Genomic DNA, 17,193 nt, shown 5'->3' with positions numbered 1-17,193 from the left:
TGATTTGTTTGTGTGTTTTTGAGTGTTTTGTTTGTGTGTAGTTTAGCTTGTGTTTGTGTGTATTTAAAAGGCACACAAACACACATGCACACACACACACACACACACACACAGCTACGAAGGGAATTTCTTGGTGTGGCCGTGTTTGACTTTGAGCATCACGATTGTCCCGTGCGTCGCTTGCAGACCAAGCGAACGCACTAGATAATTACAAGCCGGTTGTTGTGATGAAAAAGCGCGATCCATACCTCTGATGTTTATTAATTAGCTAATGCCTCCCATCATCATCATCATCATCATCATCATTCAAAACTCTGGCTAATCTGGCCTTTGTTCCGACATGCTGACTGGCGGCAGATGGTCCGGCGGAGCAGCGGGCCTGGCGGTCCGGGTGCTCCTCAGTGAGCTTGTGCAGCTGCTCGGATTTTTATCGGATTTAATGAAGAGGAATTTGACATCTTGCGGAGGTTCTAAAGTGGTTTGATGGGATCGGCTGAGATGGAAATTGCATTTGGATGCTGAGAGATGTTTTGATGGACTGAAATAGCAAAGGCAGAAGGGCTTAAGTTTTTCTGGGCGTTCTTTTTTTTTTTTTTTTTAATTTTTTTAAATTTATCTATTTATTTATTTATTTTTAACCCCCAACAAGCCTGACATGAATAGCAAAAATCCTTTAGTAGTTGCTGGAATAAAAAAATAAAAAAAACATTCCTGGGTTAATAATTGAAACATTAAATTTATTCCAAACTATGAATCCAAAACACTTCATCATTTCATTTTAGAATATTACCCTTAAAAATAAATATCTTAGATTATTTGATTTTGAAAAAATGTACTGAAATGCAAGGACTTTGTGTGGGTGTGTGTGCGTGTGTGTATTTTGCAGCCCGTCAAAGTACCAATTAAAGCCATTTAATTTTTGTGTTTGACTCAGTGAATCATAGTGTTTTCCCACCCTGCTGTGACTAGTGAAAATCACCCACCCAAAATGTTTTCTAATTAACTAAAGAAGCCTCAAAATGGTGACAAAATACTACTTTCCCATTAGAAAATGCTATGGCATAACTTAATGAAATGCCTCCCATCACTTCAACATTGTCGCTTGGGCAAAAGATGGAGTCAAAGCAATATTTTCTCTTTCTATTCTCATCTATTTTAAGGGTAGTTCTAGATGTGGAGCAGATCTCGAAACACACTCGTCACTTATTAAAGGACCAACTGAATCCGACATGACTCACTGTGTAATCTGAAACATTTTTTTCCCTTCCCAATCTGCTCAGAAAATAGTTAGTGCCAACCAATCCTCCATTTTATACCTATTGAATATTTTATCTTGTTATGTTGGGATCTCTTGTATTTAAAAAAAATTAGGTTCAGATTTTAAAAATCTTAAAAACTGTGCCTTTTCACACTGCACTGATGTATGCTGTGATGTGTTTCTTTCACTTGGGTTTGGACTCAACTAATTTCTGAGAGCCGGTCCGTTGTTCCTTTCTCACTTCAAGAGGTGCACGTAAGGACTTCAATCTTACGCCAGCTCTCCGTTCACACGGGGAAAGTGACCGCTTCCGATATCCTCAAATCTGTTTGATTGTGATTGCTCTCGGCAGCGCAATGCGGCTTGCTCCTCTCGCCGCAGGATGTTGGCCTCCGTGCGATTACTGGCTGATTGCCCTCCCAATGGTTTTCCCATACCTTGATCTCACACCGGAACCCCCAATTTGTGATGTCCTTCAGGTAAGTGTCTTTTCCTATTCTGTTCTTATCAATAACCCGTCATGCCGGGCTTTTCACAAAAGGACTAAAAATAAAGACGGGATCATACTCCGCCCCCGTCTGTTGTGTAGCTTTAGCCGCTACCTTTAGCGTAAGCCTGCCGCACACTGCTGAGAAAAAGTCATCGGAGACCACTTGCTCAGCATTGCGTCATTTTCTGTGAATTTTCAGAGACAAAAATGTAACGTTTTGATATTTTTCGCATCGCAAGGCGGAAAACCGATCGTGTGCGTGCTACTTGAGCTATGAGTTGAGGACGGAAGTTCAGGTGGCCAATCAAAACACATCCTCCGTTAAGATGGTGGCCCCTTGCAAAGCAGTCAGCAGCCTCTGCTACATTCTGTTTTCTTCAGAAACTTTTCTTTCTGTGCCTTGCCTATACCGGGGATTGAATAACTTTAATAACCGCTTTCGATGCACATTTTAAAAGCCAATTTTTGTCAGAGCAAATTCATTCTGAGAAATCATTAATCTGATCACAACTCCACAATTTTTTCTCTCCCCCGGACTAAAGCGAGGCTGAGAAAATGATAAATATTTTAGAATATCAAATAAAATGTTGGAGGGGCTTAACTGGGGCGACCCAGATTTCCGACAAGCCTATAGCACTCCCTAGCCCGGGTGTAGGGCCATCTCTGGTCTTCCCATGAATGAATATAACATACAAAGGTCATTTGAGCAAATTTGGGTTTTTTTTCAGACTGTGTATCAAACTGGTTGCCCTTCGCAATTATCAGTACCCAAAAAGTAGCTCTCATTTTCAAAAAAGTTGTTGAGCGCTTTTCTAACGTGTAGCCGCTGACACCTTCGCTGAGGGCCGCCATCTTGAAATCATGCGAAGGTGCACTCCATTTGCTTACCCAACCGTCCAGTATCGAGCCGCAGCTTGTGACTGCCAATTATGTCCCGCCACAAATTAGTATTTTGTGCGCACACAATTGCTTCCTCCACCTAATGTGATCTCTGGAACGCGGCAGTGTAACAAACCAGGCCTGTATATTCTTCCAACCACAAGATAAAAGCATCGGTCTTTGATCAAGGTGCTAAAATGCCACACTCATATGAACGCATTAAGTACGAGGATTAGGCCTTTTATTCACATGGACGGGGTGGATGAAGGGATGCCTATACAAGGCAAACGAGGTGGGAAGCACAGCGAGAACAAACGCTGAAGGTGATGGAGCGAATGCCAACAATAAGGTCGGGCCGGATAATTGAACACATGATTTGGCATTCACATACTTGAAGCACACATGGAGCGCTCGGATCACATAGAGGGGAAAAAAAAAAACTCACCTCTGGGGGAGCGTCTGATTATTTTCCCAGAAACAAATGAATTGAGATCAAAGACAACTGCTTTTCAATGTGTCACTCCAGGAACAACGTATTACTGATAATGGGTTGTTAACCCCCCCCCCCCCCCTCTCCTTCTGTATGTTAAAGAAAGCACTTGAGGAAGAAGTCATTTGTTCATCACACTATTTCGATTTCTAGGAAAGATATTCACTTGCAGCATTCAGCCTTAAATGAGGAAGAGACCAAAGAAAAAGCAAAACATTCCATTTGAACCGGACAACTGAGGTCTTGTGTTGTCCGTGTGGCATCATATATGATACTACTTCGATCTCTTAGGCCATACATTGACTAACAAAGCAGCAAAATAAGGGCTAACATTGCGCTTGAATATAGACATTTTATAAAAAAAAAAACTTAAAGTAAATGATTACTCAAAAATTAATGCTAAACAAAACATTTTCCCTAAATAAATGTATGAAAACAAACATCTGGAATATTAAATGCAACTTGGTTGTACTTAAAAGTTAAATACAACTGCACTGTCCATAACAAATGGGGATGAAGGACTTTGAAAAATCTAATTGAGATTTTGCCTCAATATTGCGATCATGATTTAAGATGCGATTTGTTTCATTCAAGGTAGACTAGGAAAGGCAGCTTTATTTATAAAGCACAGCTTTTACACAAGCTAGCTCAATGTGCTTCACATTGTTACAAATACAACATACAACATAATTTAAGTCATAGGAAAGCAAAGTAAAGACATTAAAAGTAGTTTACTAAAATTACTAATGGAACATAGAGTGCAAGTCACTTTTTTTGTTAGTTTTTCTTGTGGAGGAGCGCGACTTCGGTTTCAGTGGAAAAGGTTTATTGGAGGTTTGTCAATGTTTTTTGGTAGCTTTTTGGGGTTTACAAAAGTAGTCGTGAATCGCAATGCACATATAGACAAAATCACATTTCCCAACTGGATAAGCAGTCTTGAGTTAACCTGAGAAATTTTGGACTGCATGTGGCAGGAAGTTGGCCAGCACAATCCATTTTGGCCCATAATCCTACTAAATAAACATGACAAAATCCTCCTTTACGTTATTTTTGGGGGGGCGAGGGTGGCAGGTATCAGGCAGACCAAAACGTCTTCGCAAGTTTCCACTTTATTTGCCGGTTATCTGATATTCTGTTGACACTGGAGATTGGCGAGTCGGGCGAAGGCGGCAGAGGAGGAGGAGGGATGCCGTCAAGGTGAGCGTAGACCGGGCGCCTCGGTTATCAGTGTGTTCACGCAGCTCTCGGTGGAGTCAGACAGTGTGAAATTGCAGGAAAGCCAACGCGGAGCTCGGACCCAGGCAGTGTGTTTATAGAACGGAGGTGAGTTGCTCTCAATCGGACTGTGTCCGCCTCTTCTGCCGCCGCCGCCCGCCCGCTCGTTGGCACTTCCTGACTCTCATCGATCTTGCAGACTCACTCCTGTTGATTTGAGTTTTTATCTGCTGGTTGTACTTCCCTTAACAATAACATAGAGTACTGCTGAACCATTTTGGAAATTAAAATGATGAAATAAAAATAATGCATTTTGTCCTTAATATTGCGATTTAATCTACAATTATTTCTTTCAAGGTCCTCTAACCATTTTTCCTTTTTTCTTTTAACAAACACAAACATTGAATGAATCGGTTTAACAATCAACAATATCAAGTTTATTATACATAAATGTTTTGGTTTCACAGGTTAGGGTTGTGCTAAAATAACGGCAAATGAACCATGAAATAGTATGAGAGGCAGGGTGCAGCGTTTTGCAATCTGGAGAGCTCGCGTGGAAGTCACCAGCCAGTGTTGCCACAGTTACCTTGAAAAAGTAACTTAATTATTTTTCTGATTACTTTTATTAGCAGAGCTGAGCAGTCCGTCCCTGGGCCGGACCTATGTGTGTGTAAGGAAGCTACTCACCTACGTTCCCCTTTAGCCGCTACCTTCCAGATCGTATTCGCAATAAAATTAAATGCATCGTCTTGTCACCTCGTTCCATTTATGGTTGTAGCAGGCACGTAATCCATTGTTGTCGCTGTCTTTTTAAAGCAACGCCCCCCGACTTGGAACGTAACAGTTTCAAAACAATTTGTCTCCACGAGTATAGTCAAGCTGCGCGCAGCACTCAAGGAACAGGACGCAGGGTGCTAATTTTTATGAATAAGGGCAGGGGGTCGAGGCCGCAAGGGTACCGAGGTCAAGGGTGGAGGGTTGCGGCCGGACTGGCAAAAAAAAGAGTCAGGTGCCCAGCTCTGTTTATTAGTTACTTTCAGCAGCTGTCAACAATTCCTAACCAGATCAGCGTCTGTCTGACCTCTTTCTCACCTAACAGACATCGTTTTATGTAATCCTGTAAACTTGCATGTCCAGAAAACACATTGCAGTGTGAGAGTGATGTCCCATTCATGCATGCCTATGACAAGTGTGTGTTTTTGTCACAGAAATGCAGTGTGTGCGTGCGTGTGCGCATGTAACAGGAAGCGCGCAGTGAGGCTGAACAGGAAACTGCGAGGCTCCATTCCTCAGGTCCCTGCACAAGAAGTGGCTGTAATTGGCTTACATACATTCCTGTCAGGATTAGCCCCGGTGCCATATTTGTTTGTAAAAAATCTGTTCAAACATTGGCTTTGGGACCTGAATTACATCCCATGCAAGTGTCAAAACAATTGAGTAAACCGAAATGTTCAGTATTTTTTTGAATGCAAGTTTTTCTGAGTTGATCTTTAATAAGTTCTTTGTACAAAACCAGTTAATCGGCCTCACCAGTGTTTGCATGTGCACATGACCTAGTAAATATTTGTTTTTAGAGGTCCCAAAACATGACGCCGCCCTGAAAAAAAGTCACTCAAAAGTCGCTTTTATGGATTTTAATCAGTAGCCTATATACCTCTCTCCAGGCTCACCGTACTGCTATTTCACATATTTTTGGGGGATTACAGTGAATTTTAGTTCTAACTCTTATTTTGTGGTGTAATTCGAGTATTGACCACTAGATGGCGGCCACACTTATTTTGAGAATAAGTTTGACAAGTGGAATAAAAAGTCTTTCAGCACATCCTACTTTATGTTGAAAAAGATTGCTGCTTTTCACGCCTACAGAAAGTGACAAATCTAGGTTCATTTTATAATGTACAACTTTGGCCATGATTATTGAAGGATATTGTGAGATGATAAATTTGTAAGTGTTGAAAAAAATGTTTACTGAAAACACAGATTGGTTCGTTATCCATTGCTCTTGTCTGAATATAAGTGCCAACGTGTTTGTAGTGTTCAAAGTTTGTTTAAAGATCTTTAGCAAAAATAAGTGCATTAAATACTAAAAATAACAGGCCTGTATTTATATTTATCTTTTTATATAGCGGAGTTCACTCATTATGGGGTAATTGGAAAAAAAGTATGACAACAAAAACTGCGTACAAGTAAAGCACAAACGACTGTGAACTGTTGAGGTAAAAGCCATAGAAGGACGTGGAAATATGAGATGCGTTCTTATGTTATGTCCAGCGCGTAATGGGTACGTCTATTTCTTGCAGGCGCTAAAATACCATCACTTCTTCTTAGTCGCCCCCCAACCCCCAAAAAAGGACGTTTGTTGGGACTTGAAAGTGTTCTCGGTGAAAAGACACGGAGGGGACATTATTAAAATGTATCGTCCGGAGGAGTCACCTGCCGAATCGTCAGCACCGCGCTGGCCAATCCCCACGCGCCTCCCCTGCGTGCGTGAGTGAGTCTTTTTGGACATCCCTCCTGCCAGTGTTGTCTCCACACACCCCGCGCGCGCTCCTGCTCGCTCCTCGCTGCCTGCCTCCGAACACGCGGCTCGGAGATTCGGCAGAAGGTGCCCAGCCTCCTCCTCATCCTCTTCGGGACCGCGCAAGTGGACTTGGACCGCGGCTCCACTGCTGAATCCGGCTTGATTGTGATTTGGATTGTCGCTCCTGTCCCGTTTTGTGCGCAACAGCCAATGTTTGAAAGGTAAGTGGATAGAAATTGGAAAAGTTACGCGATGTACAATGAAGTTGTAAAAATGACTGAATGCGAAATGCTGATTTTTTGGGGGGTGAAACTTTGGCCAACTAGTGATGCCACGCGTTACCCAATAGCCTATTTTATTATTATTCGTAATAAGAACAAGAAGACTACAAGTATCCCTACATGGAAAATTGTTCCATAGATTTGCTGTCTTTGTTTGTTTGTAATGCCCGTACATGGCCACACGCTTGTTGCGGAATGATACCCCCTTCCCTTTTAAGTGACCCTGGGCTTGTTTTACCTTGTAGCATGGTATGTGATGATGATGACGAAGAGCAGAGGCGATGGCATCCGTGCATGTGCCACGATGCAAATATTTTCCCCTGACTACAGTGGCTGCAGTTATTCATTAGTTGGGGGTTTGACATCAACTGATTGTTTGATGGTTATCAACATTACTCTGTTTATATATATATATACACATATACATACATATATATAAATATACACATATACATATATATATATATTTATATATCCACATATACAAACATATTTATATATACATATATATATACATATATATAACACATACATACATGTATGTATATATAATGTATGTAAATATGCATGTATATATATGTATGTATGTATATATATGTGTATGTAATATATATATATGTATGTATGTGTATATATATATATATATATATCAATCACATTTTTGCTTCATCCAACAAACTTCCTAAATTGTCATTTAGAGCAGTAGTTCTCAAACCTTTCACACCAAGCACCACCTCAAACTATACTAGTGCCACCATCATGACCAGCATTAAATAAAATACGGTTTAAATGAGTGTTTATCAAAAACAAGGCAAAGGCTTTCATACTAAAAGGTTTATTTGATATGAATTTACATCATTGAGCACAGTTCGGACATTAAAACTTATCTTACATTGGAGAAAAAAACAATAACAGTAAAATGTACTGCACATAAGTTAAATACAAATTTTATCTAGATGTTTTAAAAGATAAAATGCCACTGTATTGTACTTCAAAGTTAAATACAACTGAGCTGTACTTAATGCGGCTTGAAGCTATTGTAGCTATTTTGAACGCGTAATTCTGTGATTCTTTGCGTACCATTAGAGGGAGCCCGCGTACCAATTTGAAAATATATATATATATATACACACACACACACACATGTGTGTGAGGGGGAGCGCGTGTCTGTTTTTGCGTGTGCCTGGTCTGTTGGAGGTGATGCAGGAATGTGTTTATTTGGACTTTCCCGCTGCAGACTCGGCTACGAAGGACAAGAAGGCAAACAGGGTGTTCTGTGTTTGATAGATGCTTCTTGTTACACTTTCCTACACCTCTGTATTGATCTTCATGATGATGTTCCCCCTCCAAACGCAAGCTGCCGGTGGGTGGGGCCGCAAGAGCGGGCCCCGGTACTTTACATGGAAAAAAAAATCCCCATGGCACACGGCCAAACCAAAATGTCACAAAAAGGAAACATTTCTAAAAAAAATTCTTATCTTGATTATTGATTACAAAAGTATTTCCTCCGCGTGTGTGTGGGTGTGTTGCCTGAACTTGTACTTTCTGCCATCTAGTGGAAGCAGCTTTTAATTGTTAAAGAACTATGATATCATTTTTGGAACTATTGGCGATTCAGTTCTATAGAGCACTGACATGATGCCACCTGGAAATGGCCCCACTTGTGCCATATGTGAGGTTCTCGTATTTATTCGTGGTTGCCGCAGGCTGAGGACCTGCTAACATTGCCTGTTTATTGAGCGATCGCTCATCATTTTACTGCGCACACAAGGCACTTTATTGGTTTTAGAAATGTGTTTGTGGGAGACAAACAGTATAGCGCGTTTTTTTTTTTTCCCCCCTTTAGTTTGTAACCGCTAATTTGCTTTGATAAAATATCCGCAATATACTTTTGTCAAATTCACAAAAGATCAAGAAGACTTCACACGCAGCCCCATATGCTGTAAGGAGGAGATGACAATTATTTTCACTCTTGGGGGCATCCACGTAAACTCAGTGCAGCTCTGCTTACCTTTTGACTTTGACATGATACCCGAGCGGGTGTTTCTGCATGAAAGGCTTTTACCACTTGGTCGCTGAGCTATTTTTAATCTTATTCAAATGAGGAGGAGGTATAATTGGTGTGGTAATGACATGTAGTTGGCGCGTCCTACTGATTTGACACTTGCAAATTGTCGATTAACTGAAAGCTAATTGCAGCCACTTGTTTTTTTTTTTGGGAGGGGGCAAGTAAACCGATTTTGGCGGTGATGTTAGGGGTGCACGATGTTATGACGGATTGAGTGGCGCGCTGTCCCGGTTGCTGTCTTCAGCTGCTGTGCGACCCAAACAACAACATCTAGAATTACAATCCCCCCCCCTTTCTCCGTCAAAGCCACCCAGGCAGCGCCTGGCACCACTCGAGCACTTTTCTCGTCTAGAGCCATAGGAGCCACTGATTGCTATTTTACAGGAGTCAGCTGGTCCAACAGACGGGCTGACATCCCCCATTGGGTTTCATTAGAGCTGGTCTTGATGTTAAAGCCCGCCTAATCCACTTTCGCAGCCTTGCAGACCGCAGCGGAGCGAGCCGCGGCGGCTATCTTTAGACGGTGCACAAGCGCAGGCCGTCGGCTTCCATAATTAAAACAATAGCATGAAACCACTGAAGCCGTCCATTAAATGTCTTCAGTGAAAGAGGCCGACCGACGTCTGCTCATCTATGCTCGTGACAACTTTTAGCCTGGTGAGGACGTGTCACTCACTTTTATTTGCTTTCCTAGAGCAGGAATGGGGGAACTTTTTACAGTATAATAGACCACCGATATTTGCAGGAAATGGGGACTCGGCTGCGCCATGAAAAGTGAAAAAGTTTGCAATTGCTGCTAGTTGCCGTAAAATGATGGATTTGACTAAAGAAGATTGAAAACAGGAAGTACCGTGTTTCAGCTCTCCCTAGTTTTTACTGAATATTTTTCAATGCATATCTTCTTTAATCCTGCTTTTTACGCCTACGAAAAGCAACAGCGGTGAGTTGATTTTAGAATGTACATCTTTGGGCATGCTTATTGATATATATTTTGATATGATAGGTTGATTAATTGGGAAAAAACAGGATTTATTGATTGTAAACATGGATTGGTACACTGCACAATATTTTTGTGTTATCCAATTGGCTTGCTCTGTCCCCGAATGTGTGTTTAAATTGTATGATCTTTTAAGAAAAAAAGTGCTGTGAATGGTATTAAAATGTGCCTCGGGATTAGAGATTTCACTCCTACTGTAATATCAGTTAGTGTGCTGATTCCGTATGTGGCGCATGCGGTGGACACATCGGCAAACAAAAATACCCTCACTGCATCGACAACTAATGCAAGTCGATGCATCCAACAAAAGCCAATGCAGCTCTGCTTACCTTTTGGCTTGGACTTAGAACTTGGTGTGGGGGTGGTATTATGCAAATCAGCTGACCAGTGATTTCACTATTAGGCTCACACCACCCCCACATGCTGTCAGAATTCGAAATGTCTTGCTCCATGACACATTTTTAGAAATAGGCACTCACTGATGATTTGAAGTTGTTGAATCTCCCACTTGATGGCTGGGAAGCCATTCCAGAGACACCACTAACTGTACGCAAGCAATGGAAAAGTTCAATTCCTCATGATGTGTGTGCTCTATGGTCATTAATTTGGATACGGCACAGATGGTGTTTTCTCATAATCCTATTAATATCTAACGCAAATATCTGATTGTTGACATTGCTAACTGTCATCACAAAGTACAATATATTACCAAGGAAACATCGATTTTTTTAAATTGAAAACTAATCATGCGTACTACACTGACACCGTCTCTGACCTTTATCTAGCTGTCACACGCACGGCGGCAATAAGGCGCTCACTTTAGGGCCGTTAGCGGTGCCACTCCGTGTTTGTCTTGAGATATTGTGTATGTTCGGCACACAGCAGTGCACGCACCACGCCAGATAACACAAGTGCGTGTGTGCGCTGTAGTGCAAAGATCAGCGAATGGGCAAGGACAAGGGAGGGAGGAAGAGACTTTCTTAACGCAACCCACACCACCGTTTAGAGCCGTGGTTAACACTGACGTTTGTAACAATGAAATATCGCATATCTATAATATAACCTGAGAAAGCCATGCACGTTTTTACTCCCGGTCCGTGACCCACCCAAAATGGCTCCACGACCCATTTTTGTGTCCAGAGCCACGAGTTGAGAATCACTCATTTAGAGAAATTCCACATTTGGGCCTTTGCTGAATTTGATCCGAAGAGACGGGAAAATGCTGAAATTAGCGCCAATTAGCAACACGCGTGTGCTTTAAAGGAGAAATCAACCCAAACATGTTTTTTTTCAAGAATATGTTCTCAGCAGTTGAAACATGGCATTCTGATTAATATTGCATTTGTGTAATATGAGTTAAGCAGCAAAATCCACCCGTTTTGAGCCATCTCTGGGGGCGGCCATTTTGTCATTTCCGTCGACTGAAAATGACATCACAACTACCCAGGGCTCAGGGAATGACCAATCACAACTCGTCTGTTTTCTAAAGCTGAGCCGTGATTGGTCGTTACCTGAGCCCTGGGTAGTTGTGATGTCATTTTCAGTCGACAGAAGTGACAAAATGGCCGCCCCCAGAAATGGCTAAAAACGAGTGGATTAACTCTTATTCCACAAACGTAACTAGTGGGCTTTCATATTCTTGAAAAAAAAAAATGTTTGAGTTGATTTCCACTTTAAGCATGTTTTTTTTTTTGTTCTTTTCTGAGAATGACTTCATTTCAAATTGACCACACGGTTAGGTGTTGGAGCGCCATCTGTTGCTTTTGCATGCGCCCGATTGCCTTCGACTTCATGGTATCCAAAACTTTTTCTAAATACAGAGATGTCCAACTGACTGATTGATCTAAGATGGCCACAAAACTTCTAACTGTTTACCCAACTCCCAAGTGTTTTTGTTGACATAGCTTGACACAACGACATTTGAAAAAGAACAACAGAAAGCCAAAAATCGAAGGGTGCATATTTGGAGGAGAAAGCCCGCCGGGCCGCCACTCACTCCACAATTTCCATACAAACGCTTTGCGAGCTGCACGCATGACGAGGTTTCAAACAGTTTTTCTTTTAGCGCCTCTTTTTTTCTCTGCTGTCATCTTTTCCCTTCCCTCGCTCTGAAAATTCTGATTCATGTCTAATATGTGACTGCTCTCTTCTGCATGCTCTGTCTGCAACTAGTGAATGAATCAATAACAAATCAGCCTCATTTTATCAATAACGAATGTCGTAAGGGCCTGGGCTCAATTAAAGTGATGGGTACGTCCACACCCATGACGGCTTATTTATGATTAAATAATGTGATGGCTACTCAGTCTTGATCATATCAGACATCGATTTATAAACACCACGATAGCATTTATTTTTTACTACAGCATAATGACAAATTAATTAGCACAAATATTTATTTATTTATTTTTTCAGAAACACAGTGGAACCTCGAGTTACAAACTTAATTGGTTCCATTAGCGCGTTTGTAACCTGAAACGTTACTAAATTGAGGTAATGTTTCCCATTGAAATGAATGGAAATGCCATTACAGTAATCCGTTCGAACCCCAAAACTAAGTCATACTTAGCTTTTTTTTTTTTTTTTTTGCACCGGTGTGTGGTTAAAAATAAATATGTAGATTGTAGGCAGTATAGAAATAAGTAAAACACACTAATAAAAATAATAGTATATATAAAAAAAAATTAAAAAAATACAACACTTTAAAAAGCACGACAACGATTTACTGTGCATTAACTTTAACTAAGGACGGAAAAAAAGGGGTGAAGGAATTGAAAAAGAGTCTTCGTACATAATGTGGGGAAATCCCGATTACGCTGTTTTTTTTCTGTCTGTTTCTTTTCTAATATATTGTTTGATTTTGACACCAATCCTGAAAAAAACTCTTTTCCTGTCCCCCAAAATTCATTAAGTGGGACGTCACATTAAAAGATACATTTCCTACACGTATCTTTGTTTATTTTTTTATATTTTTTTAGATCGCCTCACTGACGCCATCACCAGCGAGCTCTTTCTATAATTTTTGGACTTCTAGTGGTCTTTCACGTCAATCATTTGCGATTGCACGATGGAGGATGCGGAGGCAGAACGTCCGCTTACAAATGTAACCGATTTCTGCTTTCCGCCACGGAGGGATGCAACGATTTTTCAGTCGATATTATTCGTACCCAAGCAGCAGGTGTTTGAAAGGCCTTGGCTTAATAAAGATTGGAAAAGACATAAATCAAGAGTTAGAGCCATGATTGTCCGTCCTCCCTCAGTGCCGCGTTGAAGCTTGGCTTTCCCGCCAGTGACAGCTGAATGCTTTCTTAGGAGGTCGCGCAAGGAAGGCGACGGCGCGATGCCTGCAAACACGCGGTGATGACCTGTGCTGTGAAAAACAAGACAGATGGAAGGAGCTCATCGGGGGTGGGAATAATTAAAGAGATGCAGTACCACAAAATAAATCTGTTCTTAAAGTTGGCGCCGATGCCAGTATCTGGGCTGTACGTTCCGCGTAATAGAATTAGCTCAAGGAAAGCATTGTGGACCAAAAGCTTACTTGTTGACACAAGTCGCACAAATTCAATGTGTGGCATCTGACATTTTCTACTTTTATTCTCTTGTCTTGCATCATTTGTAACGCCAACTGCCGGGGCTACGTGATGGTCACTCTCTGGCCACACCTCGGGGACATTTTTGATATTACAAGTACAAGTGAAGTGATGAAAAATTGTATTTTGTCAAAGGTGCTCAACAAAGAACTCAGTAATGATCTCAGAATATAGCAAAACAATCGCTTATTACCTTGCCGTTATTGTGAATATCCAAGCGGGGACTCCCCAACGTACGGGTATCAATATAAAACCGACGATTCATTTTTTCTAATTTCATACTCAGTTTAATAGTTCCACATCCTTTATTAGGCCCAGAATCCGCAGGACTTTCCATATCACCGTGAACTCTAGCATAGCAACTTTTGCTATTGTCCGCCGTGCTGCCCCATTTTCAACTGTATAAACATTTTCTGTACTACCTTTGCGTATATCATAATAATTGCATTACTGGACACTCACAGAGGATAGAAATAATAAAATAATAAAAATAAATGAATAATATGTAGAATAAGCAGTGGCTAGCTAATCAAGTTATTTCCTGTATTCCAATAATTGACACTTCACCTGAATCGACTTCTTTTTTTTTTTTTTTTCTCAATTGAAAGCAATTCCATTTGTCCACTTTTATTCGACTTTTTGTCAAATCCTCTCCCGGACCACTGCTTTTATCTGCCTTTGCACGTCCTCCCAAATTCAAGGTTCCATATTGGCCCTGAACGCAGCGCTCGTCTTGTGTTATCTCCACAAGATATGTATTTTATCATCAGCACGACACAAGCCTGTGTGCGTGTGTGAAGGCTTTCACAGAGAAGCAATCTGCCTCCAGTCATGGAACAGACCGTCTGACACGCACGCACACACGCAGCGGCTTCTATTGAGGTGACCGCCATAGACGGACCGCGTGCGTGTGGCATGACAACCGTTCTCGCAGGTCTCAGGCGATCTCATTGAAACATCAAAGTGTTCTTCACTACTGTATATTGTTGCAGGAACCCTTTTTTGTTATGCATCCCACATTAATGCATTTGCACAGCTATGAAATTAGGGACATTTGATCGGAATGGTGGTAAGATGCTCAAATTTGGCCCGGTTATTGATATGCGTGTGTCCCTACTTTACACAAGCCATAACTGAAATCAACGGTAATGGGGACACTACTTGAAGTAATCATGATTTTCAATTGAACGTCCTCAAATGTCTTTTTTTTTTTTTTTTTTTTCCATTTTTGAGCAAGAATCCTATAGATTTTTAAATGTTGTCCAAATACTATTGCATCAGGTCGATCACCTGGCAAAGTGGCATCTAACTAATGACAGACTGGCCATCACTGAGATGTCCTCACAGTGTCTTTCCTTTACGGTGTATTTGGAACTTTGACATTTTGGCTGTGTAGAGAGCAATTGGAAAAAGTTTGCACGCCACGCCGGTTCCAGCTGTGTGCGTGATAAGATTTCAGGCCCGGTTGCTGTGCGACACAGCTGCTTCACGACAAGCGACTGCAAAGTGTTTGTGATGTGTTTGGAAATTCTGCACCTGCGCTTCTTTTTTGGGGAGGACACCAGTATAGATTGTAAGACTGACTTCAAGCGCCACCTGAATGGTAAAATGAATTTTTGTTAATTAATTAATCGACGTAGCAAAATGGCATCCTTGTAAGTATGCAGCAGTTAGTGCCATCGCTCCCTTTCGTATCCCTCCCCCTCCCCTCACTCTATTTGGGGTGTGTGTTACTCCCTCACCCCTCCCCTCTGCGAAGCTGAGAAGGAGAAACTTCAAAGAGGCGGAGCGTTTGGTTTGCGATGGTCTTCATCTCTGCAAGAAGCCAATCATATTGCAGCGAGATGTGCCATGCTCAGAATTGCCTTCAAAAAAAATTGAAAAAAGCTCATCACAGGAGACGGACAGTTTTAGCAGTTGTTGAAATCTTTCCAGTCCATGTACAATATAAGATTCCCGCCACTGTTTTTCCTAGTTTCACCCCTCTCACACGTTTTCAACACATTTAAACTTATTAAGACACACTTTTGAAAGGATTCCTTCTGCTCTAGAAATTGGAAACTATTGTATGTCATAACTATTAGCTGTACTGCGTGGTAAACAAAAGAAGACTCTCGCTCCAATGAGGCAAAATACGTGTTCCTCAAGCTGTTTATTTGTCACTCTCAGTTGAAGTTTGCTGTAAAACTGAGCCGTAAACAAAAGAGAATGAAACATTACAGATTTAAACACCAAAATGTTCAACCAAATCATATAATTTCATCTATTGAAAGTCCACTAGCTTACTGCTAACAGAAATTAGCATGAATGTTATGGTCATTCTAAACCTAGCTGCTAACACACACTCACAACGTTACTATACTAAAGGGCTCAAATCTAATTTGGGGAGAAAAAAAACCCGATTGCTTAAAAATCTTTGCTGTTCACTGTACAGCAAAGTAACAGCTCTCGATTTTAGTGTAGCCGTCACCCGTCAGTTCGTCTTTTTCCCTGACATTGATTGACGTAGTGGAGCAGTTGCAGAACTTGTAGCAGTCACAATGAGAACAAAAGTGAATAGTGAATACCCTGAGGCTAGAACTCTGCAGAGGAAAATGATGAAGGAGCGCAACGTTGCCCGCAGGCCAAGGAAATGAAACCTCTGCTGACATTTACATGCAAGAATACAGTATGACACGGTGGCCGAGGAGTACTTTTAGAGAACCTCTCCACTCCACTGTGGAGAATCAGTCACTGTGAAGTGGAGAAGTTCTCTGTTGGAGTAATGAAGAATTCAGGATCTTATATTTTACTGGTGACTTAGCTTGCCGGCCTTTTGCCGAAAGGCATTTTGTGGCTTGTATTGAGGAGCATAACATCTTGTTGACATCCATGAACCGTGTGTTGTGCTAACATTTAGCGTCAGCGCTAATGTTACTGTTCTGAGTTGTGTGTAGTGTTTGTCCTTTTCTGCTGTGATCAGATCTTGCTTATTATTATGAATATATATTATTATTTATATTGTTGTTTATTTTTTATTTTATATATTTTTGCCATTTGTAATTAAAAATAAGGTAACATTTTATTAATCCCACTATGGGAACATGTGTAGTATGTTATTGGTTTTTTTTGTTTTGTTTTGTTTTGTTTTAAAAAATCTTTTTGAAGACTTATTTATTTTAGCATTATAATTAAACAGTGAACACACCTGACATCTATTATTTTAGCGAGAGGCCAACTTAGTCCAAGTACTTCCCACAAATGTAATATTAGCACCAATGACAATATGAGAATATGTGTCCTGGTGTCCATGTTTAAAAACCATTAAAGGGCGGCAATGATGGTGAAGCTGCTCTCTCATCATCAAATTATTTTCAAAGTTGTTCTTTCAAAGCAAAATTGCCATATTGTGCTGATGTAAC

The 17,193-nt window shown here is 41.0% G+C and overlaps 1 protein-coding gene across 4 annotated transcripts in view; it reads left to right on the top strand.

Moving 5' to 3' along the window:
* Positions 1-17,193, top strand: part of chrm3a (cholinergic receptor, muscarinic 3a) — an 86,747-nt gene that overhangs the window by 10,817 nt on the left and 58,737 nt on the right. For 3 of the 4 annotated variants that reach the window (XM_086045876.1, XM_086045874.1, XM_086045873.1), the window contains exon 1: positions 6,874-7,074. The exons of the other annotated variant lie outside the window; for it this stretch is intronic. The gene's annotated coding sequence lies outside the window, so the exon portion shown is untranslated. Of the gene's footprint in view, positions 1-6,873; positions 7,075-17,193 lie in introns of those variants that run through there. 4 annotated transcript variants of the gene reach the window in all.

This window comes from Filicampus tigris, chromosome 11, assembly GCF_054856515.1.
Source record: "Filicampus tigris isolate MCC_2025a chromosome 11, RoL_Ftig_1.0, whole genome shotgun sequence".
In the NCBI taxonomy this organism is placed as follows: domain Eukaryota; kingdom Metazoa; phylum Chordata; class Actinopteri; order Syngnathiformes; family Syngnathidae; genus Filicampus; species Filicampus tigris.
Note: the sequence above shows the minus strand (reverse complement) of the source record. Positions and strands in the feature narration are given on the sequence as shown.